At 47.8% G+C, this 13,665-nt stretch overlaps 1 pseudogene; it reads left to right on the top strand.

Moving 5' to 3' along the window:
• The window catches only part of LOC147706021 (uncharacterized), an 87,513-nt pseudogene extending 74,347 nt beyond the window's left edge, over window positions 1-13,166 (top strand).
• Window positions 13,167-13,665: the final 499 nt, after the last annotated feature.

The raw sequence follows: 13,665 nt of genomic DNA, 5'->3' as shown, positions 1-13,665 counted from the left end.
AGTGCGATGACAGACCGTGTCGAAGGCGGCTGACAGGTCCAGGAAGATGAGGGCTGATGTTTTGCTGTTGTCTAGTTGGCGGCGATGAGGGCTGTCTCGGTGCTGTGATTTCGTCTGAACCCGGACTGGGACGGGTCCAAGATGTTGTTGTCTTCCAGGTGGCGGGGCAGTTGCTTGTTGATGATTTTCTCGATGAACTTCGCCGGGAACGGGAGCAGGGAGATGGGCCGGAAGTTCTTGAGGTCCTTGGGGTCCGCCTTCGGCTTCTTGAGGAGGGCGTTGATTTCGGCGTGTTTCCAGCTTTCCGGGAATTTCGCTGTTTCGAAGGAGATGTTGATGACCTTCCGTAGTTGGGGTGCGATGGCAACGTCTGCTTTATTGAATACGTGGTGTGGGCACGGGTCTGACGGAGATCCTGAGTGGAAGGAGTTCATGACCTTGCGTTTCTCGTCATCATTGACGTTGGACCAGGAGGTCAGGCGGTTGGCGCTGGTGGTGTTCACTGGGGACGTGGGGTCTGGCGTAGTCGGGCAGTCATGGTGTTGAAGCTGTCATGGATGTCAGCGATCTTGCGGTGGAAGAAGATGGCCAGTGAGTTGCACAGTTCTTTTGAGGGTGGTATGTCATTGGCATTGGCGCTGGGGTTGGAGAGTTCCTTTACGATGCTGAAAAGCTCTTTGCTGTCGTGTGCGATGTTATCCAGGCGGTCTTTGAAGGAGGATCTCTTGGCTAATCTGATGAGGTGGTGATGTCTGCGGGTGGCGTCCTTGTGGGCTGCGTGGTTGTCCGGAGTGCGTTCGTGGAGCCATATCTTTTCCAGTTTCCGGCATGCCCGTTTGGAGGTCTGCAGCTTGTCGGTGAACCAGGTGGCTCTCTTGCTGGCATGGTTGTTGGAGGGTTTCTTGAGTGGGGTCGTCGATCCACTGTTGAGGTTGCGGGCTGCAGTGTCTGGGTTGGTGGGGTCAGTGGGTGGGTTTTGGGTGAGGTTGGTGATCAGCTGGTCTTCAGTGACTTTGCTCCAGAAGCGGTGAGGTAGCTGTTGGGTGCGGTGGTGCATGGTTGGTTTATTGAAGGTGAAATGGATGCAGCGGTTGTCGGTCCAGTGGAGTTCGGTGGTGTGGTCGTAGTGACGTGGGTTCCTGTGGAGAAGACGGGGTCCAGCGTGTGTCCAGCGGCGTGGGTGGGTGCGGTGACCAGTTGTCTGAGGCCGAGGTTGGCGAGGTTGTGGATCAGGGTGGCGGAGTTGGCGTCGTTGTTGTTCTCGAGGTGGCAATTCAGGTCCCCGAGGAGGATGCAGTCCATGGAGGCGAGTGCGTGGGTGCTGGCGAGGTCGGCGATGGAGTCGCTAAATTGAACTCAGAGTCCGGGGGTCTGTAGATGAGTTTTCCTCTGAGGGTGGTGTTGGGGTCGGTATGGATCCGGAAGTGCAGGTGTTCGTCGGTGTTGAGGGTGTCGTCTGCGTGGGTGGCGACCTTGAGGGTGGACTTGTGGATGATGGCTATAACTCCTCCGATTCCGTTGGCACGATACCTGTGGGTGATCTTGTAGCGTCTGGGATGCTATGGCGATGTCGGGCTCCGAGGAGTCGTTCCACCAGGTCTCAGTCAGGAAGGCCACGTCTGGGGCAGAGGTGTTGAGCAGATCCCAGAGCTCGACAGCGTGTTTGCGTGCGGAACGGGTGTTGAGGAGTATGCAGCGGAGGTGGTTGGGTCCAGTCCTTGGAGATTTGGTGGCTTTGTCTAAGGTGAAGCTGCAGGTGTGGCAGGAGAAAGGTCCGTGAGTCCGTTTCGGGGCGGCTTGGAAGCAGGTGTGGTTTCGGCCGACGTTGAGTGCGTAGAGGGTGCTGGCATCGTAGCGGAGTCTGGTGTTGTGGCGTTTGCGGGGTCCAGGGGTTCTGGCGCTGGGCAAGGTCCAGGCGTCTACGGGCGTAGACGGGCTTGCCTTTGGTGCACGGCCTCCAATAAGAGGGGGATAGGGAGGGAGGAGCAGCTTGGAGGCGAGAGCGGGGTGGCCAATGGGGAGCAGGGGGGCGGCGCCACAGGGACGCAGCGGTGGGAAGGAGCAGGAAAACAGGCGGGTGGCAGGGAGCAGGTTCAAGGCAGCTGGCGGCTGTGTGGTGGCGTGGGGAGCGACCTGCCTGCGAGCAGGGTCAGAAGTTGCTCCTACGCCACTGCGCGGCCTCCTTAAGAGGGGGCGAGGGAGGGAGGAGCAGCTGGGAGGTGGGAGCGGGGTGGCTAATGGGGAGCAGGAGGTGGGCCGCAGGGACGCAGCGGCGGGAAGGTGCGTGAAACGGCAGGAAAACAGGCGAGTGGAAGGGAGCAGGTACGAGGCAGCTGGCGTCCGTGTGGTGGCATGGGGAGCGACCTGCCTGTGAGCCCGATAAATCTCTCACCTTGGGCACAAAGCTTTGAGGAGCTTCATATCACTGCATTAGAAGTGGTACAGGTTTCATATCGGATCTGCACGTTGGGGTCCCTGCGTGGCTTTGCATCACTTTTCTCTGGTGTGCTGTGCTGGGTCTTCGACTCTTCAAGCCAGATCTGAGGGAACCTTCAGTTGGGCAGGAAGGTATGCTCTCTGATGCCAGCCAATGGCCCAGAACTTGGTGGGTGCCTCTTGCAGATAAAAGCTTACTCTGGCAGAGGTGAGAAGCAGGGCTTAGGAAGATCCAAGCAGATCCAGTTGGTGCTGATCATCTGGGCACTTGGAGGGCAGGCCTCTGGAAGCGTGTTGTGTCCATGCAGCTCAAACGGGCCAGTCAACTGACCCTTGGAGCTACTCTGGGTGAACGGGGATCAAGGCAAGCAGGTTCAATCATTCTTCTTCAGGCAGCAGGGTATTCCTTCTGCCAGAAGTAAAGTCCTTCTTCTGAATCTTCCAAAGATCCAGGAGAGTTCTGATGAGTAGTTCTGAAGGTCTTCTTTTTATACCTAGTGTCAGCCTTTGTGTGTGGGAATTTACTGACCTACACCCAAAACTGGTTCTAGTCAGTTCTTCCCCTTCCTCTTGTCCCAGCTCCAAACTGTCCAGGGTGTCAAAAGGCAGGGCAGGCCTGGAATCAAGTTCCTTTGAGTGGGCTGTAAGTAAAGCCCTTTGGAGTGAAGGTGGGTCTGGGTACATCCTCTCCACTGCCATCCTGTCAGGATGGCCCATCCTTTCCTCCACACATAAGCCCCCTTTGTCTCACTGTCTGCAGAAAATACAAAAACCCCAACAGCAGAGGCATTCACATTTATTTGGCCCAGGACACTGGAAGAAACACAGTTGGTTGTGACAAGAAAAAGAGGATTTTCCAAAATGTGCTTTTCGGAAGTTTAACTTAAATCCAACTTCACAATTAAAGATGGTTTTAAATGACAATTCATTTGAGTGTAAACAGCATATTTCTATCTGCTCCTTATATGAAGTTAATACTAATTATATGCAATAATCAGCTCAGACCTCAATATGCACCCCCATTCTGCTGAGGCTGGCTCATCTTGAGGGCAGAATGGCATGGTTGGAGGGGCACGTACCACAGCTTCCTACCTACCATGTGCAGTGGTGCCCTCTTCTTCAGCCCCTTTTATTATTTGTTATGGTGCGAGGAACATGTTGTGGGTGGAAAGGATGGGCATGATGGGATTAGGACTGTTTAGATTTCCTTTTTCATTGGATATTTTGATTGTGGAATTGGTTGGGGATGGAGATATTTCATTGGGTATGGGGTGATGGTTGTGGGTGGAAGGGGTGGGTACTTTTGTTAAAATGTGTAACAAATAAATATTTTACTTTATTTATGCCTCAAATCGTTTTGGACTCTGCCTTTTAGCACAGTCTGTTTTTTAAATATGCTTAAAAAATGTATATTTATTTATACAATACCCTTACTACCCTCTGTAACTACAGTAAGCACTGGGGGGAATCGCCATTGCTTATATTGTTTGCAACAATGTACTATAGAACTATTCTATTACCTGAATAGATGAAGTGAGGGCTGCTACCTCACTCAGTGTTCTTATTGCACTGATTCCCAGTGTGCCATTGTGCTGTTAGTAGTAGTCATGGTGCTGTTAGTAGTAGTAGCAGGCTAAGGCGCAAACAGGGAGGAATCCCAAGTGAGGTCGCACTTCCACCTGGGTGAAATCCAAATGTAGGATTAATCAAAGCATTATCCATCACAGGCAACTACATTGAAAGGAGACATAGTAGGTGGGTTAATATTATATTATAATAGCTTTAGGAACAATGAGACCAAACTACTACCATGACACAATAAAGTAGACCAGATATGATCGCAAAAACTAGCAGTAGCCCTTTTTCTGAGCTAAACTTACAAAATGTTCGAGTTAGGATGAGTGGAGTAAGAGTCAGGAGTGGACAAGTTTAAGTGTTTATGCAACACAACAAAAGGCCTGAATGATCATGTTGACTAATGAGGTTCTTCTTCTATGTCTAAAATATGGAGTACTTTTGTTGTTCAGTGAGTAAACTGGGGCCGTGGGGGCTATTGCCCAGGTATTAGAAGATCCAGCAGTGAGTTGGTGTCACTTTCACCACATCCACCCCACCCAGTGGGTAATCTATTAATGGTGTTAATCAGGTCACCCCACAATAAATCACACAGCCTTGGGGAAGAAGGTTAGGGGTTTGATGGATAGATGGTAAAGGGGATTTGGGGAAAGGTGTGACAAAGACAAACACTATACAAGGACAATATTCACCTGGGTGATGAGCAGCACATCATCAATCTGTTGTGGAAGGAACCAAATGAATGAGTATGACACAGTGCAGTAAAATGAATTGGAAACAGTCCTTCTGCCCCAGAGACCCAAGTTATCAGATATCTAAATGTTCTGTCTTCTGGCTTTTAAAAAGTGGACCCACCCAGTTCTAAAAATATAATTGTTAAAAAAATATACTGTGTTGCTAAATTAGGTGGTGCATCTACATTCTCCTCTGGAATGTCCATCACTCTTGGGTGCCTGTTTGGAGTGATCCAGTAGGTACGCAGGAATGTTGAGCTCAGTTTTCACCTTTTGTTCATGCAGGAGACAAGAAGGCCTGCGGAATGTAAAACAGAACTGTATTTTAGAGTCAAGGAGAAGGACAGAAGTAAGGTAGGCCTTATGAGGTATGTACCAGGCAGACTCAGAAGCAGAGCAAGGATTCAGAGTTTCACTTTTGCCACCAGTGCAACATATACACTCAGCAGCATTTCACAAATCAACACACCTTTATCCAGTCCTTACAGATGAATAGTAGGCCTCAGAGCCATGGTTTCACTTTTAAGTTGATAACTTATTTCTTCTAGATGTTGATGGGGTAGTCCCACCCCGACTTCTTCCATGCTCCACCTGACACCGAGTAACTCGGTCCCAGTCACAACCTGAGAAAGATAGACATGCAGTGCACTGCTGTAGAAGAACAAGTTGGGAAACAGAACTGCAGTATTTTGGATAGGTATTTGTTTGTTAACTAAAGTGACTGGTCTGGTGAAAGGCCCCATCATCTTCAGGAAAAATGATCACATATCATTCAGACCCCAAACAATGCAAATCATCTCAATCAAGTTTCCAAATTACAGCTGAACACCCTCCCTCACTGTCTGCACCACATGAGTCATCAATCATCACTAACAATCACGCAATAATATATCACTCATTGGTGCAATGGTTAACTTTTCTAATCCAAGCACGATGGCAAGTACACATTTGTATCTCATCTTTGACACAAGCAACAGATTGGAATTTGGCAGTGTTGTAAATCAAATGATCTTTTGGGGCAGCCCTTCCAGGTGATGAGAAAAAGAAGGACCATAGGAGTGAACCTTACAGGATAATTTTCGCTAAGCAAGTTTGTAAAGGCCAATCACATCCAAGAAAAAAAGATAACCCAGCATTCAGGCCCCAAATATTGCAAATCATCTATTAGTAACTGTCATATTTGATCAACTCTCATAGTTGGGTCCTACCATAGCCTCACCTCGCCTATAAAATCACCTTATTTTCTATTCCGAACGCCCCTCCAAATGGAAAAGCATCTTCCTGAGCCATCGCACAATCACTAAGTCCGGCAATATCCCATATGGTTTCAAACTACCTACCTCCCCATCCCCAGCTTTTAGCGGAGATATTGACATCTCCATTTTCAAAACCGGCAACATTCTCATTCAAGCATCTGAACACCACCTTAACACCTTCGACCACCACTACAGTTCCCTGACAGACCTTCTATCCAAACTTGCCCCAACCCCTCTACCTCCTAACCATCTTATACCCACATGAGATCCCCCCTCCCCATAGCCCACACCCCAAGACACCCTAAATGAGCACCCCACCACCCAAATCTCTACCTTATCTAACAAACGAGATTGACAAACCCACCTCACTGCTGAGGACCTCTCCACATCTCCCGGATCCCTCCACCCTGAACGTCCACCCTCCCACCTCCCGGCGCCTACAACACCCACTACCAACTACACTCTCCCCACGCACGTGGAGGTAAGTAAGTCCCGGCCCCTTCACCCACTGCTTCCCACCGCTCCCCCACCTATATCTCCACCACCAAATTATACTCCTCCCCCTCATCATCATCTTACCTCCCCCCTCCCCTCTCTCCAACATATATCCTCCCATGTCTCACAATCTACCTGTATGAGTGACCCCTTCACCTCAGCGTCCAACCTTCCTAGCTCCCCTCTGACTCCCCCACGCTGCATCTCCCCCTCCACCCATCAGGCTCTCGTCTCCGGCGAATATTGAACCCCCATGCTCCCCCCGCTTCACCGCCCAAGCTAACAGTCAACCTTATCCCTCTGACACTTTCCAACATTGAACTGAATCTCTCAACCGTTCAGACTGAACTTATGAAACTCAGAGAAGATTTCAGGGCCTTTAACAACAAGACCCTCCTCAATCAGAATGGCTCCATCTGCCTTTGCCTCACTTACCCCTCCCAACCTAACCTCTGGGAAACTATTCCCCTTTGCAACAGATCTTTTAGGCCGCATCATGCTAGGAACGGTCTTTCCTCCTCTGCCACTAGGGATTTATGCAACTCTTACCTTCCCAAACCCCTGACCTCCGATCATACCCCCTTTTTCCTGCATCCCAGTGATTGTGGGAATGAGAAGAACTCCCTCCTCTCTCTCCCACCTCACCCAGACCCCCAACCCAACTTACTACCATACACTCATGCCCCACCACCAAAGCCAACTCTAAGCCCCTCTCCTGCATGCTCGTTAACTGCTGCTCGGCTGTCCGACACGCAACAGAAATATCGGAAACCCTCCTCAGTGAATCCATCGACATCGCCTTCCTTAAAGAAATCTGTCTTAATGACCACTCAACAGCCATCCTTGACCTACTCACCCCACCTGGCTACTCCATCATTATGAAAGATAGACCAGACTGAATTGGAGGTAGCCTAGCTATGATTTACAAAAATTAACTGCAACTCTCCTGTGTTAAAAACTCCAACCACTTAACCTTTGAATATCTTGGCGCCAAACCAACTATACAGGGTTCCCCCCAATTCGCCTACATAACATATACCACCCTCTGGGTGAGCCACTTCCCTTCGCTGTGGAACTATCCGACCTTCTTTCTAAATCCTCTCTCTCCAACTCGAAGAACCTCTTCCTTGAAGACTTTAACATCCACTGGAACAATGCTGCTGACCCCACAGTCACCCATCTCATCAATCTTCTAGAGATCAATGGCCTTGTTCAACTTTGTCACTCACACCAAAGGTGCCATTCTCGATGCCATCATATCCAATTATGACCTGGCTTCCATCTCCAGCATCCTCCCCATTGACTGGTCTGACCATCACCTCATCCTGTTCAAGATTGAATCCGCTCCCCTCCCTATTAAAAATCAACTGCCCTTGAAATGGACCAGAAACCTCAATCAAATCCCTCCTGGCGAACTTGAGTCTAAGCTACAAGCTCAACTTCTTCTCACCCCTCTCTCCCAAGACGCAAATGAACTCACTGAATTTTTCAACAAGACAGCCAGTGAGTTCATAGACCTCCTAGCTAACCCTGGGCGTGGTTCACTTAGTAGCGCTACACGTAGCTACGCGAAGTGTACTTCGCACTACGCAAGCTATGCGACCTGCGTAGTGCACTGTGCAAAATGCTGCTCGCACTGATTGCATAGTGCCGGATGCTTGTCCGCACTGTGCAATCAGTGCAAACCACATCTTGCACAGTGCAAGTGGTCATTTTCTGCCGCTCAAGTAGATTTCTACTCGAGTGGCAGCTTTTTCAACGCAGACTGGTAGTCTCTCATTGCGAGTGGTCGCGAGCATACGCGACCACTCACAATGAGAAACCTGACCTCCCCGCGTTGAGAATCTCGCCAGGAGGTTTATTTTCCAAACTCGCAATCGGCAACTTGATGTTGCTGATCGCAAACGAGGAAAAAGTCTTGCCGGGATGTCATTTTGCTCGCTCTCGGTCACAAACTTGATGTTGAGGACCGTGAGCAAGCAAAAAATGTTCACTACGCGTGTTTGCACTGTGCTACGTGCATATCGCGTAGTGCAAAGTAGTGCAACCGTTGCAAACTACGTGAGCGCAGGGTTACTCCTAACCCCCTCCTAAACTAAAAAAGCAAAGAACCATTCCATCTAAAACTTGGTTTAACTCTGACCTCAACGTTGAAAGGCGATCACTTTGACTGAAAGATCTTGAAGACAACACCCCTCCTCCACCCACCCTGCCTGTCTCTGGGCCGGTAGATCATCCTATAAAAAACACATCTTTAAGGAAAAGGCCTCCTTTTTTACCATTGTTTGCAACCAAACATTCACAGCCCCCCTCAAACTTACTGCCTCAACAAATAGATGTGAGGAAATTGCCAACTTCTTCTTGGATAAAATCGCCAAATTCTATCACTCTTTCCATCTAACTGAGATCCCACCCAACTCCCCTTTCATCACTGACACTACACTAAACAATCATCCCGTCCTGACTTCGTCTCTTTGCCCTTCCACTCCCCCTCTCGCTACTACTCCTCCTGAATCAAGCCTTTCCCCGCAACTAAAAACAATGCATCCTGGACTAACTTCCACCCCGTGACTGAGCTCGAAGTCATTAATATCATCACTAAACGTAAGCCGTCCTCACACACCGAAACCCTATTCCCTCTAGTCTTATCCATAATCTCAACCACATTATTGCCCCTCACTGGACCAAGATCATCAACAGTTCCTTCTCCACAGGTTGTGTCCCAGACTCACTTCAACTCGGTCAAATCACGCCTATCCCTAAAAATCCCACCTCAGACCCTAATGACTTGAACAACCTCCGCACTATCTCTAAACTTCCACTTCTTTCTAAAGCCCTGGAAAAAATGTTCTCTGCTTCAATTAGAAAAACACAATAACAACTTCAACCTTCTAGACCGCTTGCAATTCGGTTTCAGAAAAGGCGGCAGCACTGAAAGCGCCATGCTACATATAATTGATGACTTTCACTCTTCCCTTGACAACGGTGAATCCTACCAACTCATTCTCCTTGACCTGTCGGCTGCCTTTGATACAGTCAACCACAACTCCCCACTCAACTCACTCAAGTCCTGCTTTGGCCTTAACGGTCAGGTACTTAATTGGTTCAACTCATTTCTCCAACACAAACCACAACAAGTCAAAATGAACGACTGTCTATCTAACCCCTCTCCGGTTTCCCTAGGTGTCCCCCAAGGCTCTATTCTCTCTCTCTTTAACCACTTTATGGAACCTCTTACCCTCATCCTGAAACAAGCTGGAATCAACTGCTATGCTGATGACACACAACTTTACTATAAGATTAGGTCCCACTGTGATGTACTTCATCTTAACCATACCTTAAACAAGATCCAACACTGGTTCCACTCCAACCATCTCAAACTTAACCCCGAGAAAACTAAAATCATCCCCTTCTCCCCTAAAAACAATGGACTCCCCATCCAAACCTGGATCCCTGACCTTAATGCACTCAACTGCTCGCTCTCTTTGTCCAACTCAGTGAAATCACTTGGTATTAGCGTTTACAAAAATCTAACCCTCAACAACCATAAAAAATTCTGCTTAAGGAGCTCTCTTCACTCTGCGTCACCTGAAGAAAACCAAACCCTTCATCCCACCTGAAGAATTCAAATGGGTCGTCTAATCCTTGGTACTCTCAAATATCGACTATGTGAATGCTATCCTCACAGGAACCCCCAAAGTCTTCCTAGCCCCACTGAGATTTGTGCCCCACCTAGCAGCCAGGCTTATCACTGACTATAAACGTTTTGACCACATCTCCCCAGCCCTGAATGCTCTCAACTGGCTTCCTTTTGAAGGTAGATCCTCCTACAAGACAACATGCATAACACATAAAGCCCTACACTAGAATGCCCGCTGTATCTCACAAACAAACTTAAAAAAGTGGGCGGCTCCAGAACAATGAGGAGCACTAACACTTTCCTCCTCATCCCCCCTTATTCAAAAAGAAAACTACTCAATCTCGCTCCTTCTCTGGAAATCCGCCGATCGCTTGGAATGCCCTCCAAAATTAATTGCTGTTGCAACCCCTCCTACATTGCCTTAAAAAAAGACCTACATCTGCACCTTCTCTTCAAATACTGGGGTCCTTAATCAGACCTCTGACCTCCTCCGTCCTTATCCTCCTCTACTTCACTCCCTCCTCTCTCCTTTCCCCTCCCCTCCCCTCCCCTCTTCTCTCCCTCACCTCATACTCTGCCCCTTATCCCCCCCTACTCCCACCTCCCTACCCTCCTTCCTCTTAAAACCCCACCTGGCTGACCATACCCCTCTCCACCAACCTGGTTTCCCCCGCCTACCCTTTTTCTAATTTCTACCTCACCCGCAGCTCAGCCTTGAATCTTTTCCCCTCCTCTGATACTATATATGTAAATGTATCTGCTTTTGCTGTGTCTCTATTTATTATAATTCAATGGAGCGTTTGATTTTATATATTGTTTACACTGTAATCTTGAACAACTCCTGCAATCTTATTTTCGCACATGTAAAGCACTCTGATACCTCCCGGTCTAGCAAGCGCTATATAACACCTTTCAAATAAATAAATAAAAATAAGTTCCCGAATTACACTTGAACACTCTCCCCTATTGTCTGACACCACATGAATCCAGCATCACTCACAATCCTTCACCCACTGTTGCAATAGTTGTAGTTATCCCTTCCAATCCAGGTAGGAAGTAGGTACACAATTGTGTCTTTGACGGAGGCAACAAATTGGAATTTGATGTTGGCACTCTTCTAAATCAGCAATCTCCTGTGGCAGCCCTGCTAAGTGATGCAAAAAAGGATAGGCATGTGAGGGAGGCGGGCATTGTCTCCAATGTCATGAAGGAATAGTAGAAGCTTCTTCACGGCACACTGGTCCAATTGCAATCCTGAAATATATGTGACTAAAAAATGGTGAGGCAACATAAATCTGACTCAAACATAATGTTCCATTAGCTACTTTTTTTTGCAAAGAAAGAAGTTCAGCAGGAAATAATAACAAAGCTCTATAGTAGCACTGGCAGACTCAGTCCGGGAAGTAGAGTTCATAGTCAAACTCAGGTGGTTCACCTAGAAGTTGGTCAGCTAACATACTTGATTCTGACCGATCATCCTCCTCCTTCTTTGCAGTTTCAGGAAAATATATTTGTGTGGTTGAAATGTTGGTTCATTTTGATGATAATCAATCTCTCAAAGTTTTGTGGTGAGATACTGGTCCTCTGGATATTAGCGCATCTTCCCATATCAATACATCAGTGGGTTTTGATCCACATAGACTTCTTTTGGATCATCCAGATGCTCCTGGATTATCCTCTGGATGGTCATTGGTGCTGCCACTTGCTCGACCTTTTTTGCCATTGCCTCTACACTGGACTTAAGCCCTTCTGATTGATACCGATGCAATGCAAAGGTTGAGTCGGTTCCTTCTTTTGCTGTTGTTGCTGGTGTTCTGATTGATAGTGTTGTTGGCTGCAGTGAGATAAGACTGCCCTCTCTGGAAATCGAAGGCAGCACCATAGAACTGCGGTGTGGAACTCTAAGTTCTAGCCGTTATTCTTTCAGGTCTCCGGCTTCCTCAACAATCTACTCCTTGTAATTTGAAACATCCACTTCAGAAAAAGGAATGAAAGTGGGCACCATTTTTTGTACCATGGATCAAGTAGTGTGGCACAAATGTATGGTTTGGACAATTTGATATTGTCTTGCTGCCTTGCATTGGAAGCCAATTAAAATAGTAAGCTCTCAACCAAGGCATGCGCTTCTATGTTTTCATTCACACCTGCAGGAGCAAACCTTTCAAACACCTTCTTGAGCTTGTCCTGTAGCAGATGCCTGGCCCATCATACTATCCTCCTTGCTAACTTCACATGTGAAAACCTCATAAGGGAGTAGCATCTGTGTCAGGTATTTGACTAGGCGCCATTACTCCGTATCTGTGGCCAAAGCTTTCCCAACTGCATCCCCTCCTCTTTGAATGACATAGTCATTAATATGTTTGTACTGCTCAAACAGCTGTTGCAACATGTATTAGGTCTAGTTGCAGTGTGTTGGAACCTCCTGTATCAGGGCTTTGCCTGGAACACTATTAGAACACTGAATAATCTGCAACCGCTCCCGGACTTTAAAAGAATGGCTAAAATGAGTGCAGATTCTTCTGAAGGTGGTCTGTATGTTGCTGACTATGACCTCTTTTTTTAGAAAGTCTTGCACCACCAAGTTGATGAAATTGGCCAAGCTCAGAAACCTGAAATAGCCACCATCTGCCATGGCCTTAAATATGTTACTGCCATTGTCCCATGCAACAAATCCAATTCTGAGACCTATGGGTCACAACCATTCAGACACCTTGCTGTTGAAATGTGTCCAAAATGTTTACAGCTATATGTCATTTCTTCATGGTGAGCATGGCCACTGTTGCATGCCGCAGAATGCTCTTGAAACCTTCTTTGGGTCCAAGACCTGGAGATATAATTTGCTTGACCCCCTCAAAAATAGAGCCACTGTTCAGGGATGCACATGTAATCAGTCACCTAACAACTGGTCCACATGTATGTCGTCAGGTGGATAGTGTGGACAGCACCATGCTGCACAGCTTGTCCAATGAATTGGAGCACATCTGGATGCTGCACTGGAACAGCAAGTTTGGCAAAATAGGTCCCACTTAGAACCTTTAATTTTGGGTAGATGGCTGCCACAAATTTAAAAGACTCCCATTCTTTCTACAAAAGAGAAAGGGAGGAGGTCCAATGCTAACATTTTTGCCAGCTTCCCATTGTACAAATATGCTATTGGCTGGTTGATGTCCTAGGATCTCTCTGTCCTAAACATGCCCGTAATAGTAGCCTGTATTTTATTCTTCTTTTCTGGGGCTACTGACAGGTGACTTTCGGGAAGTAGGTGGTGGTAGACTCAGTGTGCGTCGTGATGGGGCAGTCACCATGACGTGGGGCAGTCAATGTATGCTGTGTTGTCTCCATCTGACTCCGAGGTCTTGTGCCATTGTGAAGTCAGTGCAGCAGGAGATTCTGCTGGGGCATTGCTGAGGACAGGGCTGCTTTGTGTGAAGATGTCACTCTCTTTTTCCTCATCATCATCTCTCACCATGATAGGACTTATAGCTGATGTTCCCCAGCTTTAACCACCACAGCCCTCTTCAGCAATTTT

This window comes from Lissotriton vulgaris, chromosome 7 (genome assembly GCF_964263255.1).
Source record: "Lissotriton vulgaris chromosome 7, aLisVul1.2, whole genome shotgun sequence".
Lineage (NCBI taxonomy): Eukaryota > Metazoa > Chordata > Amphibia > Caudata > Salamandridae > Lissotriton > Lissotriton vulgaris.
This window is presented reverse-complemented; position numbering and strand designations above follow the sequence as displayed.